Source organism: Filicampus tigris, chromosome 17 (genome assembly GCF_054856515.1).
Source record: "Filicampus tigris isolate MCC_2025a chromosome 17, RoL_Ftig_1.0, whole genome shotgun sequence".
Classification (NCBI taxonomy): Eukaryota; Metazoa; Chordata; class Actinopteri; order Syngnathiformes; family Syngnathidae; genus Filicampus; species Filicampus tigris.
In genome coordinates, this window is record NC_141233.1 from 3,398,743 (window position 1) to 3,424,904 (window position 26,162).

At 40.4% G+C, this 26,162-nt stretch overlaps 1 long non-coding RNA gene across 2 annotated transcripts in view; it reads right to left on the reverse strand.

Moving 5' to 3' along the window:
- Positions 1 to 12,800: 12,800 nt before the first annotated feature.
- LOC147132916 (uncharacterized) overlaps positions 12,801 to 26,162 on the reverse strand; it is a 51,803-nt gene continuing 38,441 nt past the window's right edge. For both annotated transcript variants that reach the window (XR_015081912.1, XR_015081913.1), the window contains exons 3-4: positions 14,315 to 14,348; positions 12,801 to 13,986 (exon numbers count right to left, since the gene is read on the reverse strand). This is a non-coding gene — a long non-coding RNA (uncharacterized LOC147132916). The remainder of the gene's footprint in view (positions 13,987 to 14,314; positions 14,349 to 26,162) is intronic.

Sequence of the window (26,162 nt, forward strand, 5' to 3'; positions counted from 1 at the left end):
CCATTTTGTCTTCTGTCGACTGAAAATGACATCACAACTGCTCACAATGACCAATCATGACTCAGATTCAGAAAACAGGTCAGCCGTGATTGGTCGTTGTGAGCAGTTGTGATGTCATTTTCAGTCGACAGAAGACAAAATGGCCGCCCCCAGAGATGGCTAAAAACGAGTACATTTTGCTTAAATTCCACAAATGCAAAATTAATCAGAATGCCCTGTTTCAACTAGTGTGCCTGCTGGGAACATATTCTTGAAAAAAATATGTTTGGGTTGACTTCCACTTTAATTAAATGCAAATCCATTTTTAAGTTGTGATTTCAGTGAAACTATACTTATATATATACTATACTACTATATACTAATAATACTAATAATAATATATATAAAGTATGTACTAGCAAAGCATTTCATGTCATGTCCTGTGGACAATTTGGACAAATACATATATTAATTGAAACATCCATCTACTGTATAATGTATAGCAAAGTTCTGGATGTGTTTGTATTTTTTTTCATGGAACACAATTGGTGCGGCACGGTGGTCGACTGGTTAGCACGTCCGCCTCACAGTTCAGAGGTCGTGGGTTCGATCCCGGCTCTGGCCTCCCTGTGTGGAGTTTGTATGTTCTCCCCGTGCCTGCGTGGGTTTTCTCCGGGCACTCCGGTTTCCTCCCACATTCCAAAAACATGCATGGTAAGTTGATTGGATACTCTAAATTGCCCCTAGGTGTGATTGTGTATGTTTGTTTGTCTCTGTGTGCCCTGCGATTGGCTGGCAACCAGTTCAGGGTGTCCCCCGCCTACTGCCCAAAGACAGCTGGGATAGGCTCCAGCACGCCCCGCGACCCTTGTGAGGAGAAGCGGTACAGATAATGGATGGATGGATGGATGGAACACAATTGTGGATGATATCATAAATAATGGCTTCTCAGCCATGTTATTTACTTGCTAAGGTGTGAAAAGATGATTTTGATTAACTTTTTTTTTCAGATTCATTTTCTTTCAGATCAATTGTAAATGTCTCCTTTGAATATGTAGTTAGTATAAATGTATTGTGGCTGAGTATCAAAGGGATCTAAGGATACTGCATCGGTCATATGAAAGGGAACGTCACAGGTATCCAAACTTTGATATACGGTGGCCATCCCTGGCCACCAAGTAGCTCCACCACTGGCGGGACTGGATGTAGATGCAGTGTAATTAAGAGTAGAAAGACTCACAGACTGTTTTTCATGCTAAGCTACTGTAGTAGTTGTTTCAACAGAGTGTTAAAGATTTATATTTTGTTACTACATCATCTGTGCTCATTTTGAGTTAGCCAGCCTATAGTGATTTGCTAGGTATGTTAGTGGACGTTTGTTATTACTGTATATGTTTGGATTGAAGATTTTGGTGTGGAAATATCTATCCATCCATTTTCTGTTTTGCTTATCCTCCTCACTAGGAGTCGAGGTGGAGCCTACCTCAGCACATACAGTACAGACAAAAAAGCAGTGCAATTAATCTTCAATTGTCCTAATCAATTCAACAATACAATACAGCAGCGTGCAACTCAAACCGCAAGAGCGAGAACACCCTGGCCTCACATTCACTCCATGTTTACATTCAAATGTACGAAAAACAACACATTTATCAGGTGTTGTCGCATGTGTCTTCCCAATTTTAGCATACAAAAAATCCACTTTTACTTGAGAAAACATGTTGCAGCATCTTTCGGGGCACATGACCCTGCCTCACTCACTGCCTTATTTAAAGGCACCCACACACGCGCGCACACACGCACACGCACACACATTCTCACTACAGTTGTAGTGCAAGTAACATAAAGCATATAGCGACTAAAAACTATAGTTCCTCAACGAGAACCAGAGGGCGGGAGCACATTACGCCAGTTTTGAAATTGCTGCATTGGCTCCCTGTGTGTTTCAGGATCGATTTTAAAGTACTTTTATTAGTTTATAAATGTGTTAATGGTCTTGGGCCATCTTATTTATCTGATTTGCTTTTATCATACCAGCCCTCGCGGATCCTGAGGTCCTCTGGCGCCGGCCTTTTATTTATTCCAAGGGTGAGGACCAAAATGCATGGCGAGGCTGCATTCAGCCGTTTTGGTCCTCACCTTTGGAATAGCCTGCCAGAGGATGTCAGGTCTGCAGAGACTGTTGATATTTTTAAGAGGAAGCTCAAGACACACCTTTTTAGTTTGGCTTTCAACAACTTTTAAATAATTTATCTTTTCTTTTGATTGAAGATAATTCTATGTTTTGCTTTGAATGTTTTAAAGCACTTTGAGTTGCATTTTTATGTATGAAAAGTGCTATATAAATAAAATGTGATTGATTGATTGATTGAACAAACCTGTGCAACAAGAAGCTTTATTTGGTTGTCTGTTTTGGCACTCTAAATCGTTACATTTTACATGAATTTGAATGTGATTGGTTGGTTTTGAACAGCCACATCATGAATTATAAGAAGGTGTGCAACTATGTTATCACATTTATTTATTTTTACTTCCACTGTCAATTGAGTTATACAATCTATCGGTCACATTAAATGTGTAAGGTTTTAAATTACATATCTTGGTCTCATTTTTTAAATATGTATCACCTATATCGCCATTTGAACAGTGGTGGGTGCATAGACTTTTATGTGCTTTGTTCCCACTTTTGTAAACCCTGCCTGGTGATCTTATTTATTTATGTATTTATTTATTTAGAATTTACTTTACCATGCTCTGTTTAAACAAATACAACAGAAGTGACTCAGTAGTTATTCAACACTTGAGAAGTGCGCTATATACTCTTACTAAAGTAAATATTTAAAGGACTCCTTTTTACATTTACTTAAATCATATTATTATGAAGTAACAGTACTCTTACTTGAGTACCCACCTCTTATTTCTTGTAAGATGCAAGGCAAAAACACGTAGTATTTTCTGACTGATGAAGCCATAGAACACAGAGTTAAACAGCGCCACTTTGTGGTGATTTAAGATATATTTCTTCACTTTTACAAGACAAACAGGGATCCACAGCCACACATGTTGCACATTTTCAGTATTTTGATTGGTAATTCAGTTGTACCATGAAGAATTTGGTCCAAGTTAGTTAGGGTACTTTATGGTGTGTGTTTAACATTGAAAAAAGTATTGGAAAAAAAGAGGTGATTCCACTTTCGACTCGCCAGTTGCTGATCCCTGTATTTTATCATACTAACTTTCAAATAAAAAGAACCATCCACAATCTGCATGTGAAGTGGTATTTTTTTTCAGGGGGCCCCAAATTCCTGGTGACACCCCTGGTTAGACATGAATGTGTTTTTTATTTGAAACCCTACAACATCTTGTGCTCTATTACACCCCATTTTTTGGACCTTCAGACAATCTTTTTCCTCTTTTTTCTTTATCATATTACAATAATAGACAATGCACCGCAACCAAATCAATAGACATATGTTAAGATGAGACCGTTTTAACTATCATGCTCGTTTTCTTTGCTTTTATTAGTGTGTACAGAAAAATCACAAATTACTGACACCGTGGAATCCAGCGCATAGAGATGGGTTTGGAGGGCATCAGTCAGACACAGAGCATCTTTTTTTAACATTGATAAACAGTTGAAAAACATTGTCAGGGTTTCGTTTAATTTCTGTAGCAATTCATGCAGCGTTTCTAAATGTCAAATGCCTCTCTACAAACTGGAAACGCAATCAACAACTTTGCGGTTGCGTTAAAAACATAAAAGTTGAGTGGTAAAACCTCTCCTTGTTTAAATTAAACCAATTTGCCCTTTCCTGTTGAATTTCATTACCCAACAAATTCTACCACACAAGCTAAGAGTTGGCGTATAAATGGAAAATGTCACTTGTAAACAAGTGGCTCATTTCCCTCTAGACTGGTGTCACCACAATTGACTTTCGAGCCAATGATTTAGATTTTTTTTCTTTTTTAACACTACAGAGATAGACTAAAAAAAAAAAAAAGTAAAGTCACCCCCTGCCCAGAACGGGCACAGAATGATAATGAACGTATTGCTAGCAATGACACCCTGAAACAGATCCAACTTGCATGGGACAACTCTGTACATATTGACTCAATCATAGGGAGCTTTATGCTGAAGTGATGTGCACTTCATGAGGGCGCTTGCATCAAATGACTGTACTCAGCTGCTGTGTTAAGGAACACTGTAGCCTGTCGCATTAGTGGCGGTGCACTTGTGTCACCTGCTGCTAAATCTCAGTGGGTAACAGGCAGCCATGCCAGTCTCATGACAGTATGGCGGCCAGTGTAGCCTGAAGTCGCCGTCTGTGGACAGAGAAGTTTATGCTGTTGCTCACCATTTATCTACAGTCTTGGTTGGTTAGAATAGTTGTAACATGTACCGCAGAAGAAGGAAGTTCGACTGAGTTACCAGCTGCATCTTCTTGGCACAAATATCCTTTCAAATCGATACAATTCCTGACTTTGGCACAATTGCTAAACTATTCCTATTAAAACGGTGAGCTTTAGCACGCCTGCCTCACAGTTCTCTTGTTCAGGTTTCTAATGTTGGCTAAAATCAAATGAATCCAGATAGATTTTTTTAAAGAAGACTTTTCCATCTACTTTAAAACTGTATCTGGATATAGATGGTTTTATTTTGTGCAACCACTTGAGAAAATAAAATTGATAAAATTAAACCATCATTTTGTTCAGTGTGGAGTTTCCGCATTCCCCTTAGGCTTGTGTGGATTTTCTCTGGCTAGCTCCATGTTCCACAAACTTGCATGTTACCGCTAGGTTAATTGAAGGCTCTCAAACTTAGAGCCTGTATATGGAGAATTTACAGTTAAAATTGTCCATTATGTACAATTTAGAGTCAAAATTGTCCATATACACACACAAAAAAATGGTGTGTTGAATTTATTCAATTTTATTTTCTTAAGTGGTTGCACAAAATAAAAACATCTGGATCCAGATACAGTTTTTAAGTAGACAGAAAATAAAAACTAAAAACCATGCAAATTCAACACACCATTTTTTTCAGTGTAAATGTGAAAGTGAGTGTAGATGTGGAGGTGTAGAGGTGGTATAGAAAATGGATGGATGGAAGATCAACATGTATTGTAGGCCATAATGATATCCCTTAATCTACAAAGGTTGTTTACATTAAGAAGGGAACCTGTAACTCCTAATTTGACCCTATTTAGTCATCGTCAGTAACAAATTACCAAAATAAAGATCCAGCTAAATACTTTGAATGTCTGTTTACTCAAATAAATTCAAATTTGAACATTTTAGAAACCGTTTTTAAGATAAAACGATGTTACCACTCCAACTGAATGAAAATGGCAGACAAGTTAGAGAACATAAACCCAATAAAAACTACACTGATAAAAATGCTGTGCACCATTTACTCAATTTTATTTCGGCAAGTGATTGCATGAAATAAAATCATCTGAATCCAGATACATTTTTTGAGCAGATACAATTCAAACATATTTTTTTTTTCAGTGTATACAAAAGTTTTTACAATTTTTTTGGAAGGGGAATCAAGAAATGATAAATATCAAGTGTTCATTTACGTCAAGATTAAAAAGTATTCCCAAGAATGCACAAATGTAATCTCGATAGTGTTTCTAAATCATTTTCCATGAAATAACCACTTCACAGTATTCCATGCCATATTTAATGTCTTGTATACATTCTTTTGTACTCTTCCCTCTGACTTTGCATGCGGAAGCATGGTGCTGACCGTGGCTTGTGCCCTAAAATGTGACTACAAAAATACAACAAGTATTCTAGACCAACTTAGTTTATTTGATTAATAAGAATCACTTTAAATGTTGGCAGGTGTGTGCTGACTTCCATTTAACGTGAGTTTCAGTGTGGTTAGTTAATTCTAAACACAGCAACATCGCTGGTTATAAGAGGGTATTCTCACCTGCGCAACCCTATTATCTCAGAGATTTTTTTTTATTGACTTGTTTGGTTTAGAGTTCACATAAATGTTGAAAAATGTTTTTAAATGATTTATCTTGGTCTTATTTTTTTAATGTCACAAAAACCTGACATTTGAACAGTGGTGTATAGACTGACTTTTTATATTTACTGCATGTATCCAGAGGAAAATGTAGTAGGGTTAGAGGAAGGAAAAAGTCATGCAGCTGTTAGACTAAAGTTGTAATTAAACAAGTGACTCTCAACATTCTCACATTTCTGTGTGAGACCATATTTATATGTGATGCATTCATTATTTTTCAAAAGTTCAATTCACTCAAAAAATGTGTGTGTGAAAGGAAAGTGGGTGTTTTTGGTTGTTGTGTGAGTGGTACATGTTGTTTTTGGTTAAAGGCCTAAAGGTTGCTTCTGTTTTATATTTCTTACAACTAGGTGGTGTCATGGCTGATTTTCTCACATACCACTAGATGGCGCCAGACTCCTTTTGGTGGCGAAACAGCATCGCGGCTATCTAGATTTGGGAATGACGACGAGACACTGCACCTGCACCTTTGTCTTATTTTTTCACTTGATTGGTAACTGATCATTTCAAAGCATATTCACGATTAGCTTAAGAATCAGGGCACTTTAGCGTCAATGTCAGCAACAGTGTCCTTGATCGATTCATGCTACCTTAGCTAAGTATTCTACTGTACTGCTTTGAGAACAGGTTCAGTAATTATTAATACAGACATTTACTAGACAGAAGATGTTGAAGAAGTTTGATGTTGCAGTCTGTCTGTTTGTTTTACAGCGAACTTATAGTTTGTATAGCTGTGAATCCGCATCAGTCAAACATCGCCCTCGCGAAGTGTTCCAGTAAAACGTATGACCCGTCAGAATTTGCGACCCCAGGTGGCCATTTTAATGCAAGTATTGATGTCAGTATTCTCCTCTTTTGTTGTGGAACTCTCAAAATACACTCAAACACTGGCAATGGGCGACAACGCCTCCTGGTGTCAAAAATTCTGATGGGTCGCAGATTTTTTTTTTCATCACTTAACTCGTGAGGGGGTTGAATGATTGAAGGGCTAATCCTCCAATCATGACTGTATCATTTCCAGATTGTCCGACGAATCCTCCAAACTTGACAATGTCACATAGCCAACCACTTCATTTTAGATTGTATCTTTAATCAGAGCATATACAGTAGCAGTACATTAAAAACACTAGGATGATGTTTTGCGGCCCCCTATCTTGACATCAAAGTTTTATGTTAGTATGACTGCCACCTTTTTGATGTGTTGTTGCATGTGGTGATTTGTGTGTGTACCTACGTGTGTTTGTGCATGTATGTTTTTTAACCATGTATGGGCTATCATAGCTCAGGCTCCTGACAGCCTTTGGTGAAACGTCATTCTGAAGTGACACTATAGGCAGTTTCACAGGGTGGCAAGGGGTGGCACCTGCCACCCTACCAAATGCTTTGACCGCCAGTTGCCACACCTGGCTGTTGGCATTGAATTGATCAATACTAAAAACTTGTATCGTAAAGGCTCCTTATATAGTCGCCGTAGTGTTTATAAAAAGTGTTTTTAGAATTTACTCCCACTCAAACCCCTCCCACCATTTCAAGGAGATAGGGTTGCGTCCTACTGGCGTCATTAATTCATCAGGAAAAAGTAAAGTGCACTTTAGCTTGACCGCCCCAGTAGGGATGGGCAATACCAGTGATTTTGGATTTGATCCGATACTGAGTAATACTAGACCAAATATTATTAAGACTGATCCGATATCGATACCAGAAGTGACTTTTAATTTTTTTATACAAAGATGCGAACAAAACCACATGTGCGCTGCCGCTGCACTCACACCTGTCGGAGCGCACACATCTTCAGTTGAACCAAACTACTTCAAACTATTTTGTTAGCACTTCCATGTCATTTTGTCAACAGTGTTATGTTTTATATGTTCAAATGTTGTGTCAAGTGTGACAATTTATGTGAAATAATAGTTAGCAATAGTAATTTTAGATTTTTAAGGTTTATTGAGGCATTGTGCCTGGCTATGCGAAACAAGATTTTGAAAACAATACATTGTAACATATTCCAAGGTTCACAGGAAACATTGTGACAGTAAACACTTTTATTTGCAAAACAAAACACGCACTGTAGACATTGTGACACACTGATGAGCTCTCTTTCTCTCTCTGTCTCTCTCGCTCATTGTCACACTTGCGCTCAACATTAAGATATGTTATTCACATGATATGCAAATTAAAATGAAATGAAATCAAAATCTGAATTACAGAGTTTTTGTCCGTGCTGGCCATTCCAGGTAAAACTGTGAGTGACACCAAATGGAAGGGCCGTGATCGGTCGTTACCTGAGCCCTGAGTAGTTGTGATGTCATTTTCAGTCGACAGAGTAACAAAATGGCCGCCCACAGAGATGGCTAAAAATGAGTGGATTAACTCTTATTCCACAAACGCAATATTTATCAGAATGCCTTCTTTCAACTACTGGGCTTGCATAGAACATATTCCTGAAAAAAATATTTTTGGGTTGACTTATACTTTAATAAAGGTTGAGAAGTTTGGATGTGTTGTGCCTTTTTTTTCAATACTTGAACCCCTATTTTGGGAATAATTGATGCAGCCCAGACACTCAGACTCTAACTCTAGCGGCACGCCCATAGTTTGTCAACGCACCACCGCTCACAAGTGTGGCAATGAGCGAGAGAGAGAGAAAAAGAGAGAGAGACAGACAGACAGATATAGATAGATAGATAGATAGATAGATAGATAGATAGATAGATAGATAGATAGATAGATAGATAGATAGATAGATAGATAGATAGATATTTGAATGATAACTATTAATATCTATATAATGTATTGAAAATATGAGTCATAAATTCTAAATGCAAACATTGCAGTAGAAAATGCTCAAATTAGCATAAAAGGTAAAAGTCAAACACACATGTTTTTGTTTTTGCCTCAATTGTTTTTCTGGAGGTGTATAAACAGTAGGCCTACATGTGATTAACTCTTGTCAAAGTTACATGGAGATGCTAACTAGATGGATATTTCCACAACTATCTTCTGAGGGTGGTGACTACCTTTTCACAATTGTACCTCTTCAAGATGGTGCAGTGCCGCACTGGCATTTTGCTGTCGGGAGATTTCTCGCTGAGCACCTGCCAAACAGATAGATAGGTTGTGCTGTACCAGATGATCGGCCGTTCTGCAAGTGGCCCGTGAAGTCACCAGGCTCAAGTGTTTGTGACTCCGTGGTTTGGGCTTTTGTGAAGAGAAATGCTTAAGTACCCAACATTTGCTGCAACCCTGAATAAGCTGAAAATGGGTCATTGACGCAAAATGCATGACCACTCCAGATTTGCTGCAGAGAGTCTGAATGGAGCTGGACTATTGGATCCATGTTTGCCGTGTAACGCCAGGGGTGCACATTGAGTGTCAGTCATGTTACCCGATACAACATGCAACTGTAGCTACAAACTGCGAAATGATTATGTGCTAGTTTCTATGCTGAACAGCGTATTGGTGCAGAAAATAAATGCTCAATACTGAAATTTGGCGCAAGATTGTTTTTTCATTGTCAGTTTCAGACCTTGGGGACAGTATTATCTGGTTTTGGCAGTTCATAAAACTGTGGCAGACTTAAATCTTCATAATTGAACAATAATTCCAACAAAATAAATGAATGGAAGAGGCTGAACTGGACTGTGCTGCCTCAGAAATAATCCCTTATGGAGAATTAAAAACACTCAGTGCTAATACACCACTAAAGAAAACACTGAATTGATTAAGACCAGACTTTTGAAAAACATGCATATCTGATCATATTTGAAGTTTCAAAAGTTGGATACACACCATGTCCAAGGTCCTCTTGCATGGATGCACTTTATTGTAGGGCTGCACAACATATTGAAAAAATATCGAGATCGCGATATTGGCTCATGCAATATGCATATCGCAGACACATGCAATCATTTTCTTATGGACTTACATGCTCTTATTTGAATTTGACCGGTCAGATGCAAACTTAAATCGCCACCCAATAGTTTAACATTATCTTGGGTAATTGCAATTAGATAGCTAAGAATACATTTGAGCTCACTTATTTTGCTGCATGAAAAAAAAAGTTCATTAGATTGTAAAAATGTCATTTCTTTAGGAACATGTTAAATATCGCAATAATATTGATATCCCTATATTCAACAACCACATTGCATGTTTTACCCAGAATCGTACATTAGTACATTATAGGTTGAAAAAGCACCTTTGTGGCGACTATAAGAAGAACCAAATATGAAATAAATTTGCGCTACTTTAGTTGAAAGACACATCCACGCTTTTTCTTTTCTATACTGTGTATCCTGGTCAGGTTCCCAGTTGACCTGAAAAGCTTGGTGAAAAGCAGATGAAACACTGGACTGGCCACCATTTTTAGGAATTTTCACTCCCGCGAGAGTGTGAATTCACAAGGATGTGACATATGTTCACCAATTCCAGCCTGCTTACCTTACTAAGAAAACCAAATTGTTAGTACCTATTCAGAGCTGGGCATTCTGTCTATGTGATGGACCAGTCCACCCGTCACTGACGGATGCCCGAATGACGGGGACATTTTTTAAAATAGATGGATTAAGCATAAAGCATACCCCTTTATTTAGTCCGCCAATCGTCTGCAGTCCGTCATTAGTGTATTTTCGTGTCGAGGCCTGGATGTCCACGGCGAGGATAATAGTGAGTTGTTGTTGCTTGGGTGACAGATTTGAGTGAGGGACCAGGCTGCGAACAGGCTAAAATATCGCTGAGCGATAATTTCACCAAATATGGCATTGCCTTTACCTTGATGAAATATTATTTTTAATTGTTATTCATTGAACACTTATTAAGAGAGTGCCATGTTTTGACTTGTGCTGGCACATACGAAAAAAGAGAAAGGGGCTTAATTCAATTTAAGGAGCATTTACTATGAGCAAAAATCTAAAAGAGAATAAACCATGTCAGCAATCCAATCAATTTGTGCATGTAGTCAATGAGTCCATTGTGAAAGAAGACTGAAATGGAGTATAACATTGCAACATAATGGCGAGCAGCTGGCTGGTCCTTGACCTAATGCACTGCGTATTAACCAAATAAATTAAAACCACCATTCATGCAAAATGATTATGAAAATTGCTGACATTTGGACTGAGCTCATGGACAGGAGGTGCGGTAGCTGATTTTGGCACAAAAACTTCGATCAACCTTGTCCCACTCGTAATGTTATCATGTGCGGAGGAATGACTCTCGAGGTCGTGCTTCAACTTACTGAGTTTCAAACAAAACATTTTCACTGTGTAGAAATACAGGATTTGTTTTGTCCAAAAGGTACCCCTTTATACTTGGGTGTTTATTTAGGTTTAAATAAATATACTGTAAATTGGTTATTAATTACTCTGCCAACACTTTTCTTTGACTTGTGAAACAGTTGTGAGAAAAGAGAGAAGCCCATATTTTTCTCTATTATTTCCCCTTTTTGTTAGTAACTACTGTTAATGATATTTCTTACATTTTATACTAAGCATCCACTTTCCTTTTTCTATTGAGTGCTCATGTAGCTATGGATAATTAATATGTAGCTAAATAAAGTGCAAATGGCAATTACAGTAGAGTGAGACAAAGACCTCTCGGAGAATGTAAAAAATATTTGTTATAAATTGTCGTGTTTAAAATAAATATCTCAAACTGGATCAGTTGTGCTGGTTGTTGTACCAAACAACGTGCCGAGCAAGTGCGATATCACTAAACAGACGGCAGTGGAGCAACCAATCATACGTTTTATGCAAATCATTTTGCTCTCATTTTAGAGCATACGTTTTTATCTGTTTAATTATACTCTATACAATTAAGACTAAAAGGATTCATATAATTGAATTAACGTGACTTTGGGTCAAAAATAAAAATTCTAATTAACCCTCGATTTAGCATGAGTTTAAATAACATTCCTTTATATGTTTTGCCACCCCATGTGGCATATTACTCCATGATTTGATGCATGACGCAGTTTATGTGAAGCTTAAAGCTCGGACACAAAAAGAACACTTGAAATGTTCCGGACTTATCACAAAAGCTATACAATGTCGAACAATAGCTTTAGCAACAATTAGTCACAGCTAGGCAGAAAGTATGTAATCCAGTTATATTGGTTGTCACAACACACCCCTGCCAAATTCCCCCATGAAGATATTTAATCTGATTTAAGGAATTATGCTGTGATGTCAGCGCATTTGTGCAGCTTGATGTCAGCTGCGTTTGTGGTGCAACAAACTACATTGCTCCTCCCAATCACAACAGTTGGATGCTGTATGCTGATATGACTCACAGCAGTGGTGGCCAGACTGAGTTCTTATAGGCTGTGATCCCGCATCATGGGGTTAATGGCTCTGCGTACTGGTGAGGCGAGGGGGGAGCGCCGCAGGTTTGTAAAGCTTTCTGCGACGGAACATTTGAATGCGGCGTCTGTTGTTGGAGGTGGGGAGGTGCCTGCCACTTTCCCAGCAGCCCTTGGGCCGCTGACAGGGAGATGGATGATATCTGCAGCCTGGCCGCATTGCCTCCCTCATTGCACACACACACACACGCACACCCACACACACACGCACACGCACAGAAAATATGAGTTCTTGTCTTCTATAGCTCATGCTGCCTGTGGCAACAAAGCCAATATCTTACATATCAAGGGGAATGAAAGCCTCACTAGTGAAAACAATGCGATTGTTTTGAGAGGAAATTGGAGGATTCCTCCTTTGTTTGTTTGTTTGTTGGTTTGTTTAAATGTCACATTACATGTGTACACAAAGAAGGAGAGAAAACATTATCCTTTGCGATCCGTTTATTTAGAGTACAAATCACATACTGCAAACCAAAAGAAATACATGTGAGTAACATTTTCGGTAATGCATACCTGTACTTCCTACTTGACTTGGCACATAATGAAAAAAAAAATACAGATATTATTGCATATTCTTTTACTAAGCTTATCAAACGAAAGGGACTACTTAACACGGACTGGCCACAACATTATAATCACTTGCATCTAATGAGATCAAATAAAAGCTGTTTAAAAAAAAATTCTTTTATACTCAGCCTTAAAAAAAATATTAATCATATGACTAGCATTGTTTTGGCAGTGGTATAGAACACCAATATGTCACACTGGAAGGCTTGTCTAATTTTAGCGTTAGCTTTTTAGCATGAAAGGGTCAACATATAACACGTTTAAGTATGCTAACTTTCAATTATGTTTAGGAAGATTTACTTATTTGTATAGATACAGCACAAAGCAGCAGGCACGGTGCAACTTTGCTTGTGATTCTCTCCAATTGCGAGAAGTTTAAATTAAGAAGCACCAAGACGGCAAAAACTAAATGAGTTAAAATTTGGCACGTTAAAATTGTTCCAGAAATTCAACAAGCATCAACAGTAACATATAAAAGAAAATGTATGCACAGGTCACAATTAACCAGTATAGAATGTGACACTGTCGAACTAAGGACAGAAGCAACTTAGTTCGCTTCACGTTTAAGTCCTTTTCACCTTTTTCGGGGACTTCAGTGTACAGCTGTCAGTTAATGTTGAAAAACTAAACTGACTATTATATTTGTAAAGAAAGATGTTTTTTTTTACTGGTCTCGTACTGGCTCAGACAGATCCAGTGGTCACAAAATGGTGGCCAGTTAATGTACACAGGACAGCGATGCATACACACATACAGTAGTTTATACTCAACGCTCAGGAACGTGTATCCATGCTTTTCCTCTACTAGCCTCCAGTCTATCACCCCACCCTCTCCGTCATTGTCCTTACCTGCTACCCTGCTCTCCATTGCACTATTGATGTTTCTGCAGTTAGGCCCCCATCCAGCGGTTTTATCACCTTAGCAACAGCCGCTGAATACTGATGTGGAGCTTGGGGGTTTCGAGACGCGGGTGGTGGTGGACTGTCTCCTTCACTTCACTTCAAACCTGTCCACTTTCTCTTGCATCTTCCTCCTCCTCATTCTGGAAGAATGGAAATAAAGCAAGGCTGTTACACCCACCGCAGAGGAGAGGGGATAAATGTAGAGGATGGAGCAGTCGGAGGAAGGGTGGGGGAAAGTGTCGAAGGGAACATCTATCACTGTTTTAAGTGACTGCTGTGGGACAGAGCGGGGCAGAAGGTCGTTTGGTCTCTTCATGTACACAGTGGGCACCTGAGCAGCTTCCAAATGACTCGGGCCTAATTATCTCATGCAGACTTACAGCAGTCTGACTTTTATTCACTTATCTACTCCCAAGTACACAGAAAATCAAGAGGATCCTACACCTGTCAGCCACAGAGAGTTCTTACCTGTGACCACAAAGAAGGAAGAGCACCTTGTCTCCTATAGATGAAAAACATAATGAAAACTATTCAGCAAATGTATAAAAAACAAAACAAAAAAAGTATCACTTGTAAAGGTGCATTGCTTCTACTTTTACAACAAAAATGTCCCTCACTAAATAGCGGATACACTCCCCGGCCGAAGGACCTTATTTTGGACCAGTACCTTCACAAAGAGACATCAATATACCTAAATGTTACTCATGAGTCATGCATTATTTGGTTACAAATTAAGGACAATTTTGAAATACTTTTTAAAACAAAACAAACAAAAAAATCATGGATCTGCACCAACATTTTCTTTTCATGGCCCATGCCAGCGATGGGCAACTTAAATGCTGGAGGAGGCGACATTTTTTCACCAATACTCCTGGCGGGCCATTTAGGACCACAAACTTCCTAACAAGATGTATGAAAAATGCTACTTTAAATATGGACAAAATATGTGCGAATGTACAAATGATGTGTTCTTAATATTTTTCATTTTTGACAATACATTTTTCAACACATGTATAAAAACATTTACAAATGGGTTAAAGGGTTTGAAGCAAACAACAAAATAACCGCATACTGTTATTTTTTTTTCCCATTGAAAAGTTCTCTCTTCCAAGGACGGCACAAAACTGCTGAACATGAAAAAAAAAACTAATTTTGTACTTTTTTTTTTTTTCCACAAAAATCAATTTACTAAAAATGTTTATATAATCGAAGTATGTATGTCCTGCATATCATTCCAATTCCGCGAAAAAATTATTACACTCACACTGTAGGATAAGACCCAGTATGGGCGCAACCAAGACATGTCTGCCATCTCGTGGAGAATGGTGATATTACAACTTAAAACTATAATAGACCCCTGCAAATTCACAGTTTGACACCCGCAGATTGGCACATATGCAGAATTTTCTTTTCTTTTGTTTCAATAAGTTTATTGAAACTTTCGTGGAAAATGCATAGTGATTATTATCATTATACAAACAGTGTTTTCTGAAGTATTTGGGGTAAATAAATGTGTATCACAAGATAGGCAACGATAATGACTGTGACAATCCTTAATGTACTGTACAGATTTACTGTACATTTCTGATGATACAATTACATACTGTCATATGCGTTGTGTTCTTACAAGTATGTCTGCTAGTATAGAAATTAACAAAAAATTCTATTTTTCTGTTCTAGTTAGTCAACATCTTTATTTTCTTTCTTCAATATCTTTTTTTACTTAATGCAGACTAATACAATTGTGTGTTGTTTTCTGAACCCACTCGCTGTACAGTAAAATGAGTAGAGTAATTTTTACAGAGTGACAATTATTTTCCCTCTAAACATTTTGGAGTACAATTGCCTGCCCTGGCCACTAGAGCAGGAATAAGTCTACAGAATGGATCGAAATCTCTTCTCTCAGAGTACATGAGGCCCCGCCCCTACTCTCATTGCTGTAAAATGTGGGTGAGTAACATTTGTTGTTTGATGCTCTCATCAAACAAAAGTTAACTTTAATCCTTTGGTGTACAATTAATCCAGTACTTTGAGTAAAGTTAATCTGAATAATTTACTCTCTTCCAAGTGTACATTTTACTCTGTTTGGAAAAGGACAGAATATTGTTGATGATGGCTATCTGGTGGCAAAGATTTTACCCGTAGCAACAATTCCAAGCCGGCTATAGGTCACATTCGAGTCTCAGATAGCCAGCCTACAGTAGAAGACAGAGGACAATTATCCCAGCCCGTTACAGTTCAATAAGCCCATCAAGCCGCAAGCCAGATACCGCGTTTCCCTGGCAACGCCTCTCAGGTAAATCACAGATCAGGTTGTAGAGAGAAGGGGAGCTAATATGAGACAAGGAGAGGCAGCAGGGCCCGCAGGACCAAGGGGGGATGAGCCCCCAACAAATCTGCCTTGAGAGCGTCCAGGCAGACACAAGTGGCTCATAAGGCGCAGAGTCTTCTCCACTTTGGCTTTGTTGCTTGCCCGTCAATCACATGCTCATAGTGAGAGTCCTCAAATCTTAGCGCATCTCTCAACTGTCCTTTCAGTTGACAACCCCACTTTAAACAGCACTTAGAGTAATCTAAGAACACTAATGAAGTTAATCGCTTGTCCCATCGCCCCGGGGAAAAGGGAGAAACTTTGCCCCGGATGCACTCGCCAATACAATTACGGGTGGCACTACGATTCATAATCTTTATTGGATTGCAAACAAAATTGAATTGGCTTCAGTGCAAGAGGCGGAGCTCAGAATGAAATGCACGTCTGCATGTTGTCGTACAGGTGCATGCGAGCGCCGTCATCATCGGTGTGTGTGTGTTCAGGTGACTGTCTGGCCTCCTGCCGCAGTGTCTGGAAATTCAGACACCCCCCCCCCCCCCCTCCAAAACCGCCCCCTCTACTTTTTCGACGCTGCACTGCGATCAAGCATACCGGACATCCCCCTCTTTTCTTCCTCCTCCTCCTCCCACCCTGCTGTGATAAGAGATCCACTAAATACAAGCGGCTTCACCAAACGACAACCTGAAAATAGATGCAAAAAAAAAAAAAAGGAGAAAACAAAAAAAAGACATTTATCGCCTTACATAGGTGTTGAGGCCTAAATCCTAAAAAAGTGGATTAAGCATGAATCTGTCCTTATTCCTTTTATCATGGAGCAATGTGGCAATGCATTGTGTAACACAAGCACCTTGGAACAATGCAGCCTAATCTCCAGCGCACACTCGGGTCCATCAGCTGTAGCCTTTGATTTATCGTTTTCATTCCTTTTTCATATTTTTGTTCAACATTTTGCAGAGTCTTTTAAAACAAGACATATTTTTGTATATGTTTTTTAAATAAAATGCATTATTATTATTATTAAATCACAAATTAAATAATAAATTAATAATACGGTACATAAAATAAGCTTAATACCTTAACTTTATTAACCTGAATTAACCATCTGCTGTGATTTACCTAGAGAATTTAAAAAATGTTCTGAGTTTAATATTTTACTCTGTCTGCCATAAACACGGCCACTCTTTTGTGACATGCAACAGCCTTCGATGTATCATCAGCTATTGATATACCGAGAGAAAAATATGATTGATTATTTTATTCGACATTTCCTCTACTTCAACGCATTTATTATCAATTTAGTGGAATACGATACAATACAATACAATTTTATTTATATAGCGCATTTTATAACAGCTAGAGCTGTAACAAAGCCCTTTACAAAACAATAAATAATAAACAATAAAAAAGCCAAAGTACACAAGTGTTAATCAATAAATTAAATTAAATTAACATAAAACACTATATACAATTGACACCGGAAAAGAGCGGAAAATTTCAGTGAATGCCAAATGTTCTTCCACCCAAACCTCCTTCCCCACCTGTGGTACGTCATGGCAGAGAAGACGTAAATGTAACATTTGATCAGTGAGAATTAGTTTGACTTTCAACTAAATTGTAATCCCCGGCGTGTTGCATTTACAAATTAGCCGCGGGCTGATTTTTACAAGGTGATATTTATTGGCAGATTTCACCAAGTTCACTGCTTTGTTACCGTTGGGGGAGCTGCTGATGATTTCATCAGAGGGTTGGGTGCTGCCAGACTTGACTGCTTGTCAGACAGATCCTAATAAAACTGTCTGGCTGTTTTGTGGGCACCAGCTCCGCTTTGGCTGTGGCGCATCTGACTGTTCAGCACTTGTCGCACTGTGCCTGGCTGTTTGGTATTCATGGGGCACGGTGTCCCTTCAGCTGTTGCTGGGGGCTCTGTAGCACAGACACTGTCTGATGATTTGGCATCGGCGATGCTCACTATGAAACCAAATGGGAAATGGGGACGAAAAAAAAAAAAAACATAATTAGACAGCGCAAGATTGGAGACAAAGAGATGGAGAGAAGGGTATTAAAGATAGAATTGAAATTGTGTTTGGAGCTGCATTTGTAATGTGGATTTAAAAAAAAACAAAAACAAACAACAACAAAAAACGCCAAACCATCTCAAGCTTTAAATGACACATTACTTCACACCTTCGAGCATCAGTGACATTTTTTCCCCATTACACCTAATTTGTTGTAATGACATGCCTATAGTCATGTCCATAAGAGGTCAACTCAATGTTTTCATTTGTCTGTTAATATCCAACCTCATTTTCTAACCAGGCCTTCCTGATCAAGTCATATTACAGCTCCATTTTGGGATGTGGATTTACAGAAATGACTAACTTGGTTTCGGCATGTCGTGGCAATGGAAAATTCTGACATTAATTGTCAAATAAAGAGAGCAAAGAAATTCTGGCTTCGCGTCATACCTAATATACCCGAATGCCATTTGCTGAAAAGTGTATTCAGTTCTTTATACCATTTATGTATTAAAGTGTCACTCCCTGTAAACATTATACATGACTATTATTTTAATAGTATGAAAAACCTTTACAACTTACATAGAGGTGAACAATCTATATAGTAGCAGCACTGTGCCATTGTTTTTTGTCTGTAAGAAATATGGAAAGGATCCCCCCCCCCAAAAAAAATGCAGTGCAACCTATGTCTTCTATGATTAAACAAGCTATTTCTTTTTCGACTGCTTGGGGAAACACAGTGCTTTATTATGGTGAAAAGAGAAGCAGATGTCTCCAATAGTGTCCGAATGAAGGTGGAGGGAACACGTGAGAGGAACTGCCTTAGTCCAGATCACAGCTATTGGCTGTGTCTCAGCATTTCTATGCTGTGGTGTCAGAGCTTTATCAGCATGAGTCTGGGGTGTGGTGCTGTCCTTCCATTCTTAATCTTCACTACATTTTACTTGCATGACAATGTTGAAAAAATATCACTAACGACGTGTATATTCATTGGCTGGCGACCAGTTCAGGGTGTACCCCGCCTCTCACCCAAAATCAACCGGGACAGACTCCAGCACGCCTGCGACCCTCGTGAGGATAAGCGGCACAGAAAATGGGTGGATGGATGTGGAGACTCCAGATTTCATGTTGCTTTTTCAAGTCATAAAACACACCGCCAATCGAGCAGACATTCACATTCCATTGTGGTAGCAGAGATCCCGCTAACATTCGTGTCATTTTCTTGTACAAAATCGTATTTCTTTGTCTATTTTGCCCAGCGCCTGAAAGTCGATTGTGCCCTCCGCCCGCGTCCCAAGAGCCTAACCCGTGATTTTTATCAGGAGAGCTCACAAGTTAGGGTCTCAGGGAGCAGGTGAAGTACGACAGAGTCTATCGAGGAGCTGCAGTCTGCTGCAAGACACCAGTGTTTTTCTCGACTTATATCCATCATGCTTTCCTACTACTGTGACTTAAAAGTAGCCCATTCCTCCCCAATGCAAAATATTTCCCTTTCGGAGAACCCCCCCCCAAAAAAATCAAAAAAATCTTCTTTCATCCACTCAGCATGACTTGTCCATGGGGCTCAGTGTGATTTCTTCATATTGACAGACATACAATTGCTTCCACATGCAAAGTATAACAAAAGACAAGGCAGCATCAACAACAAAGAAACACAAACGGGTTCGATTTGTTGCAGGCGACATGACGACAAAATGATTTTCCTAACTGCACCGAGACCCGAGCAGAGGCTCAGACAAACGCGCAAGCCTGGCTCTGTGCAACTCGCCTTTGTGTTTGAAAAAGGAAAACCCCTGCAGCCAAGCAGCCTTTTTGTCCTCAAGCGTCGGCTGATCATGAGTCTACATTTCTCTCCGCTAGGACGGCACGACCTGGACCCGTCTGACAGACTGTCTGCTCACCTTGACTAATAGCTGCAGAGCCTCGCAACGCAGGAGCGAAAACCCCTGAAAGGGATCGATATGCTTCATTTTCTAAAATAACAACTCAAACATTTCTGGGGCTGATCTGAGGCTGCTCTACATTGCAGAAATAAAAAAAGGAAAAGAAAAACACTGGTATAAAAAAAAAAGAAACATCTAGTCAGGTCCAAATGGCAAGTTGAGACTCTACAATCTCGCTGTCTCGCCATCATGAGAAAACATGGCACGTAATCAGTTTCTTGCTTCTAAGCAATAACTAGAAAAACAAACAAACACACATTACAGGTATAACCTACCAACCCATAAATGGATGTCATAAAATGGCTAATTGCAGGACATATTAACAGATAAATAATGGAGACATAGTATCATGTACCCAAACACATCTGATTTCTCCCCCGCCCGCCCCTCTTTCCACCCCATCCCATCCGGAATCCCTCACGCCACCCGTCGCTAGCCACCCGACTCCTCCCCCTCAGAGAACAAAAAAAAAAAAAAAAAAAAAAATCACATAGATGTCTGACTGTCTCCTTTTCTCTGGCGAAGGCCAAGCAAAGTGCAGGCTTCCGGAAATGAATGCTCTGCTCCCCACAACATGCGCGCTCACTCTTCTGCCTGCCTCCGACTTCGCCTTTTTTTGCGATCCTCCTTTGAGCTGTGGATGAGCAAGTACAGAAGGAAAAAGGGATGCGGCGCTAGAAGAAGGTACCGAGGGTAGAAAGACAGTTAGATGAGGGGGATGAAGCCGAGGTGTCTGTGGGAAGTGGTCGCCAGATGCAGGTCAGTGAGGTGGGAACTCCCCTTCCCCAGCAAGACCCCCCCGCCCTCCCTCTGCAGCATCACTCCATGGCAGTTGTTGCATTACACAGCTCCAATTCAGCGCCTTCACCAACACCACTACAACCGCTCCGCCTCCCTGCTCCAGACACCGGGGCAGCAGACACGCCGTGACACTCATATGCGCTCGGCCCCCGATTTCATATTTCCACCTCTTCCCACTCCTTTTAGCATCTGACGCGACGACGGGCTCCCATCACAGATTCAAAAACAAAACCAAAAAAAAGCCCCAAACATTTGCTTCCTCCAGCTGCTCCCGCCTGCCGCCCGCCGCATCCCCGCTACCTTGCAATCCCCCAACCGCCCCCTCCCCCGTTTGACCTCCGCACCCCAAGCCCTAACTCTCCATCATCCACTGCCCTCCACCTCTTACACCCCCCCCCCACTATTACACCGGGTCTGTACCTGTCTGCTTGTCTCTGCTGTCTGTTACTCCCTGTCTGCAGCTGCTTGCCCAAAGTGAGCTACTGCAGCAGGAGTCTGCAGCGACAGCCCTTGCACTTTCTCTCCCTCCCTCTCTCTCTTACACACAAACACACACACCCTCCATCCAGCCTTTTCTGGTGAACAAGTTCCACCCTATGCTGATCAATTTCTTCTCTTTTCCAGCGGTGCTCAGACAAACACATACTGCAGCAAAACTGCCTGACTGTGGAAAGGGGGGCGGAGGGGGTGGGGGGGGGCACACTTAGGGATTGCATGGTCTCGTAGCACGGAGCTTTATCTATCACGCGCAAATATTATTAAGCAGATATTGCTTATAATTAATCGCATGTCATCTGAGAAAACGCAAAGGAATAAGGGGTGCGCGCACAGACGAAAGTCGAAGCTCATGCTCGAGCAAGAGCAGACACTAGCGCATATACGGCAAAGACGCCCAAAGCAGTTTGAGACAACCAGCTAACACCCATCGAGCATTGTGGACAGAGCGAGTCAAAATGTTGCGGATAAGAATATAGATGAACAAATATAAGGCTTTACTCGAAGGTTCAAATATATAAATGAGTGAACTTTCATAAAAATAAAAACGTTAACGTTCACATCTGCCCTCGACAGCTTGGCCGAGCCGCAGAATTTAATTGCTTTCAATACCCTTGATAGATTTGGCTATGACCCTCCGTGACATGGAGGGGGCAGGGAGTGAGATCTGCAAATGTTATCATTGATTGATTATTCTCTTTAATAAGAACGAAAAACAACAGCGTCTTAATGCAATTCGAATTGGAAAATGGCCGACAAAGTGTAGCTCCCTTCCTGTATTCTTCTGCAGAAACCTCAAATAAAGGGCCGCCCAAGTGCAGAAAACACGTACAAGCGAATCCCGCAGCCAATGTCAAAACCGTGGCCAGGTTGAAGTCTAAGGGGGGATGGTTTGCCTCCGCAGATTGGCTCGGCGATAGCGGCGGTGGCGCAGAAAGGAGGGAGGGGGTTGCGAGTTGCTCTCGACTAAAGCCGGCGGGGGCCAGCAGGCGACCGTATAGGTGATCAATCAGCTCCATTACAGCAGTGACACTGCAGAGTCTGGAGCTTGGCTGCGTCCCGCCCATCACCCCTCTAAGTACACATTCACACACACATACATTAGCCGCTTCGTGTCTAGTCTAGACTGGAAATAGAAACCATTTGAGTGGTGAAAATGGGCCGCAAGAGCCAATACCGTGCAGCGACAGATAAGCAATCCAGTTGCTGTTTCACACACACGAGACATTTTTAGATCCGTTTGAACTGCACTGAGACGGAGTATTTCAAAGCCTCCAAAAATAGGACAGGCTGTTTTGCAATTCTTGCACCTCCTATGAACCCAGATTACACAAGCAGACTTGCACTGTTGTTTATGCTTAACAATTAGTGCTTAGCCATCAGCGTGAGTAAATGCTGCACGTCCGCCGAGTTTGAAGACAGACCCATCAGATACGTATCCAGACGATTCTCTTTTATAAATCAGTGCAAGCGACATCGAATGGAAATATAGAGGCAAAAGTAGGAGGGATGAAGGAGGTGAGCAGAGGATGATGGTGGAAGGTTGAAGATCGAGGGGGTGGGTGGGGGGGAGTAGGAGACAGGGAATGTGTGTTGCACAACGTCTTTCTAGCCAGCCAGCCAGTCCACCAGCGGGACATTAATGACGATCATGTCTTGTCACACTCGCTGTCGGCCCAGTCAGCAGATCCTGCCCTTGTCCCTGCCCTTCTCCAATCAATGCCATTGATTTGTCCCAAGGGTCAAGGGGCAAGAGCGTATCAATAGGAGAAGAGTGGCTGATGCAGCATTCAAGAGAGGGGCTGACTCCAGACAGATCGATGGCACCCCGTCTGCCATCGGTGTGTTATGTTTATTCATTTGCCGTTTATGCGACCGCATGGAGCGAATACGTTTCATTGGGAAGAAGAGCTTGAACAGTGGCACAGCTGACATCTTTCATTTGTTTTTGTATAGTGATTTGAATCGGGGAGTGTACATCGCAGTCTAGTCAGTGATCCCACGTTTCTTATGTCAGGCGATTTGTTACTAAGGTTTCTGCTCGTGTGTGACGTCAAGAACTTTGAACCAATCGTTGCGAACAGTGCGTCTGAAAGGCACAAGCAGCAGTGCGCTAAAATACAGCCTTCCAAATCAAAGCTTGCAGGCTAAATCTGGCCCTCCATATTATTTCATGTGTCCCACAATTTTTCATTGACTTCTCTTTGAGACTATTTGTGTTGTTCACCCTTCGAAGTGTGTTTATTTCAATTTGATGTTCTCTATCATGAGGTGCAATACTGTTGCTCAACGTATAAATCGGTATGAGGTCACAGTTTGTGAAAGTACGTGGCGTTGTGTCCATCAGCATCAGGCAGCGAATTTATTCTGTTAACGTTTGCGCCTTGGACACCGTTTGATTGAAATTGTACTCATTAATTAGTTTTCACTTCTCTGAGTTGGTTTGCGTTTCAGACAATGTTGCATCATTAATATTTTCATGAGGTTGGATATAGCATATTAGGTTAGCATATTAGCATGTTGAAAACTCTGGCTTGACATCAGACTATATGGTATTTCCCTTTTTGTCTATGTATGTACATGCTGTATACAATTTCTGTTGTTTCTTTTCAACAATCTTTAATACAACGTGATTATATGATAACCAATACCGTATGTATTTTGTTACTTTAGTTTCACAATGTAAAACTTCGATAAATAGAAAAAAAAAAATCAAGCCTTGTTGGTTGTTGCAGTAACCACATTTGTAGTTACCCTTCAAGGTCAGCTTAATGTCACAGTGAAAGGGCAGGAGATGACTTGTTAATGTTAATAATCAAATGCAGAGTCAATTATGTAATATGATATACAGATTATTAGGATTCCTACATTAAACATATTAGATGAAGGGCAAAAAGTGGAGCTGTTTCACGCTCTAACCAGCATCCGTATACAAATACAGAGCAGCTCAGCTTCTGGCTTGCAGACATCATGACTAGCCATATGTAAAACCAAAAAAAAAATAGTGCTGTCCAAGCGTAATTTACTGCGGCATTTTAACAGCCTCTACCGGACATTTCTGATACAACCAAAGACAATTACGAATGCCATTATTATTGTTTTTATAGCATAATAATAATAATAATAATAATGATAATGTTAAAACTGTTACTGTTTCACTTGTCTGCATTCTTTATTTCTAAAAACTCATTCATTTGCCTAAAAAGAAAGAACTGAAACTGTTAATGTTTCATTTATATTCAATCAAATGTGTTACTATTAAAACAAAATATTGCACATAATATATCACGCTTTGCATTTTCTTCCCATACCGTACGAATGTGAACCGACCATGACCTTAAAACCACAAGTGGGCATTTTACAAAATTGTGCCGGTCCGTCATTTGTCATCCGTCAGTGGCCCGGGTAACCGTCCGTCATTTGTTAGTCCGTCACCAAATTGTAATCGCCAGTTGGTCCGTCAGAACTCCGTCGGTCCGTCAATCTGTCCGTCAGTTTGTCCACCCGCACCCAACCCCCAAAATACGTCAGCAAAACGCGCGTCCGTCACAGACGGACAGGATTAGTGACGTAAGTGCTCATTGTCCGTCATTTTTAAAAAGTGTCCCTTCAATCGTCAATCATCAGCAAAACGGGCGTCCATGGGCGCCGGACTGGTCCGTCAAGTCTGACGTAATTCCCACCTATGCTTAAAAACAAAGGAACCTACCGAACTGTGATTTTCGACGTACGATTACACCCTCAGGGACGTAACATTTATATGGTTTCGCCATTATACCCGGCCCCCTGAGGGCAACCACAACTAACGTAGCCTTTGATGAAAACAAGTTTGACTCTCTACTGTTAAGTTTTCTGGGATGAGAAGCTGTTTGGAAATTGAAGGAAGATGTTTTTGGTTGGCATTATACTATATGACTGTATCCCATCTTAGCAAATGTAGTCATGAAAGAACCTTGAGGCTCTGGGCATGCGGACTTCTCAAAGGGGCTATTATGGCAGCCGACTGAAAGAGAAATGCCTCGCTTGAAACATCTCTATCTAATCCCATAATTTATTTGCTCAACCATCCCAGAAATGAAGGCCCAGCTGGAACCAATGACTTTTAGATGTGCTGCTAGGGCATTTGGACAAGAGAGTGCTGAGACAGCATGATTCTAAGCAGAGATACTTTGCTCCTCACATCTGGAGTGAAATTTGTGGTTCAGACATCAGAAAGACGAAAGACTTATATTACGTGTTATTTAAGTAAGTTTGAGTGTTGTATAAAAGTCATATATTGTCTGCTCGGTACAATAAGGAAAGTGTAAACGTGAGTTCATTAACCAATTGTACACGACAATGTCAGCTGCATTTGCTTTTAATGAGAAAATACTCAGCTACTTCCCTTTTTTCTACAAGTTTGTCAGTTGTGTGCGTCCATCACGTGTCATCAGAGTTAATAGTAAGCAGACAATTTATCATGTTTAGGTTTTAGTTTTTACACCAGCGGTCACCGAACCTTTTGAAACTGAGAGCTGCTTCGCAGTGCAGGAGATAGTCGCGCACAAAGTTTATAAGGAGCTGCAAAAAGATCCCCACATGTGGATGATGTCAAGGTGGTCGCTGTCAAGCGGACACTTCGAAACCACCATCAACCCCGATAGTGCGTCTGTGTGTTTCTCTTGGGGTTGGCCATACATTTATGGCATTTCTGACACACTGAGCAGTGAGCAATAAGAGAGATTTAGACG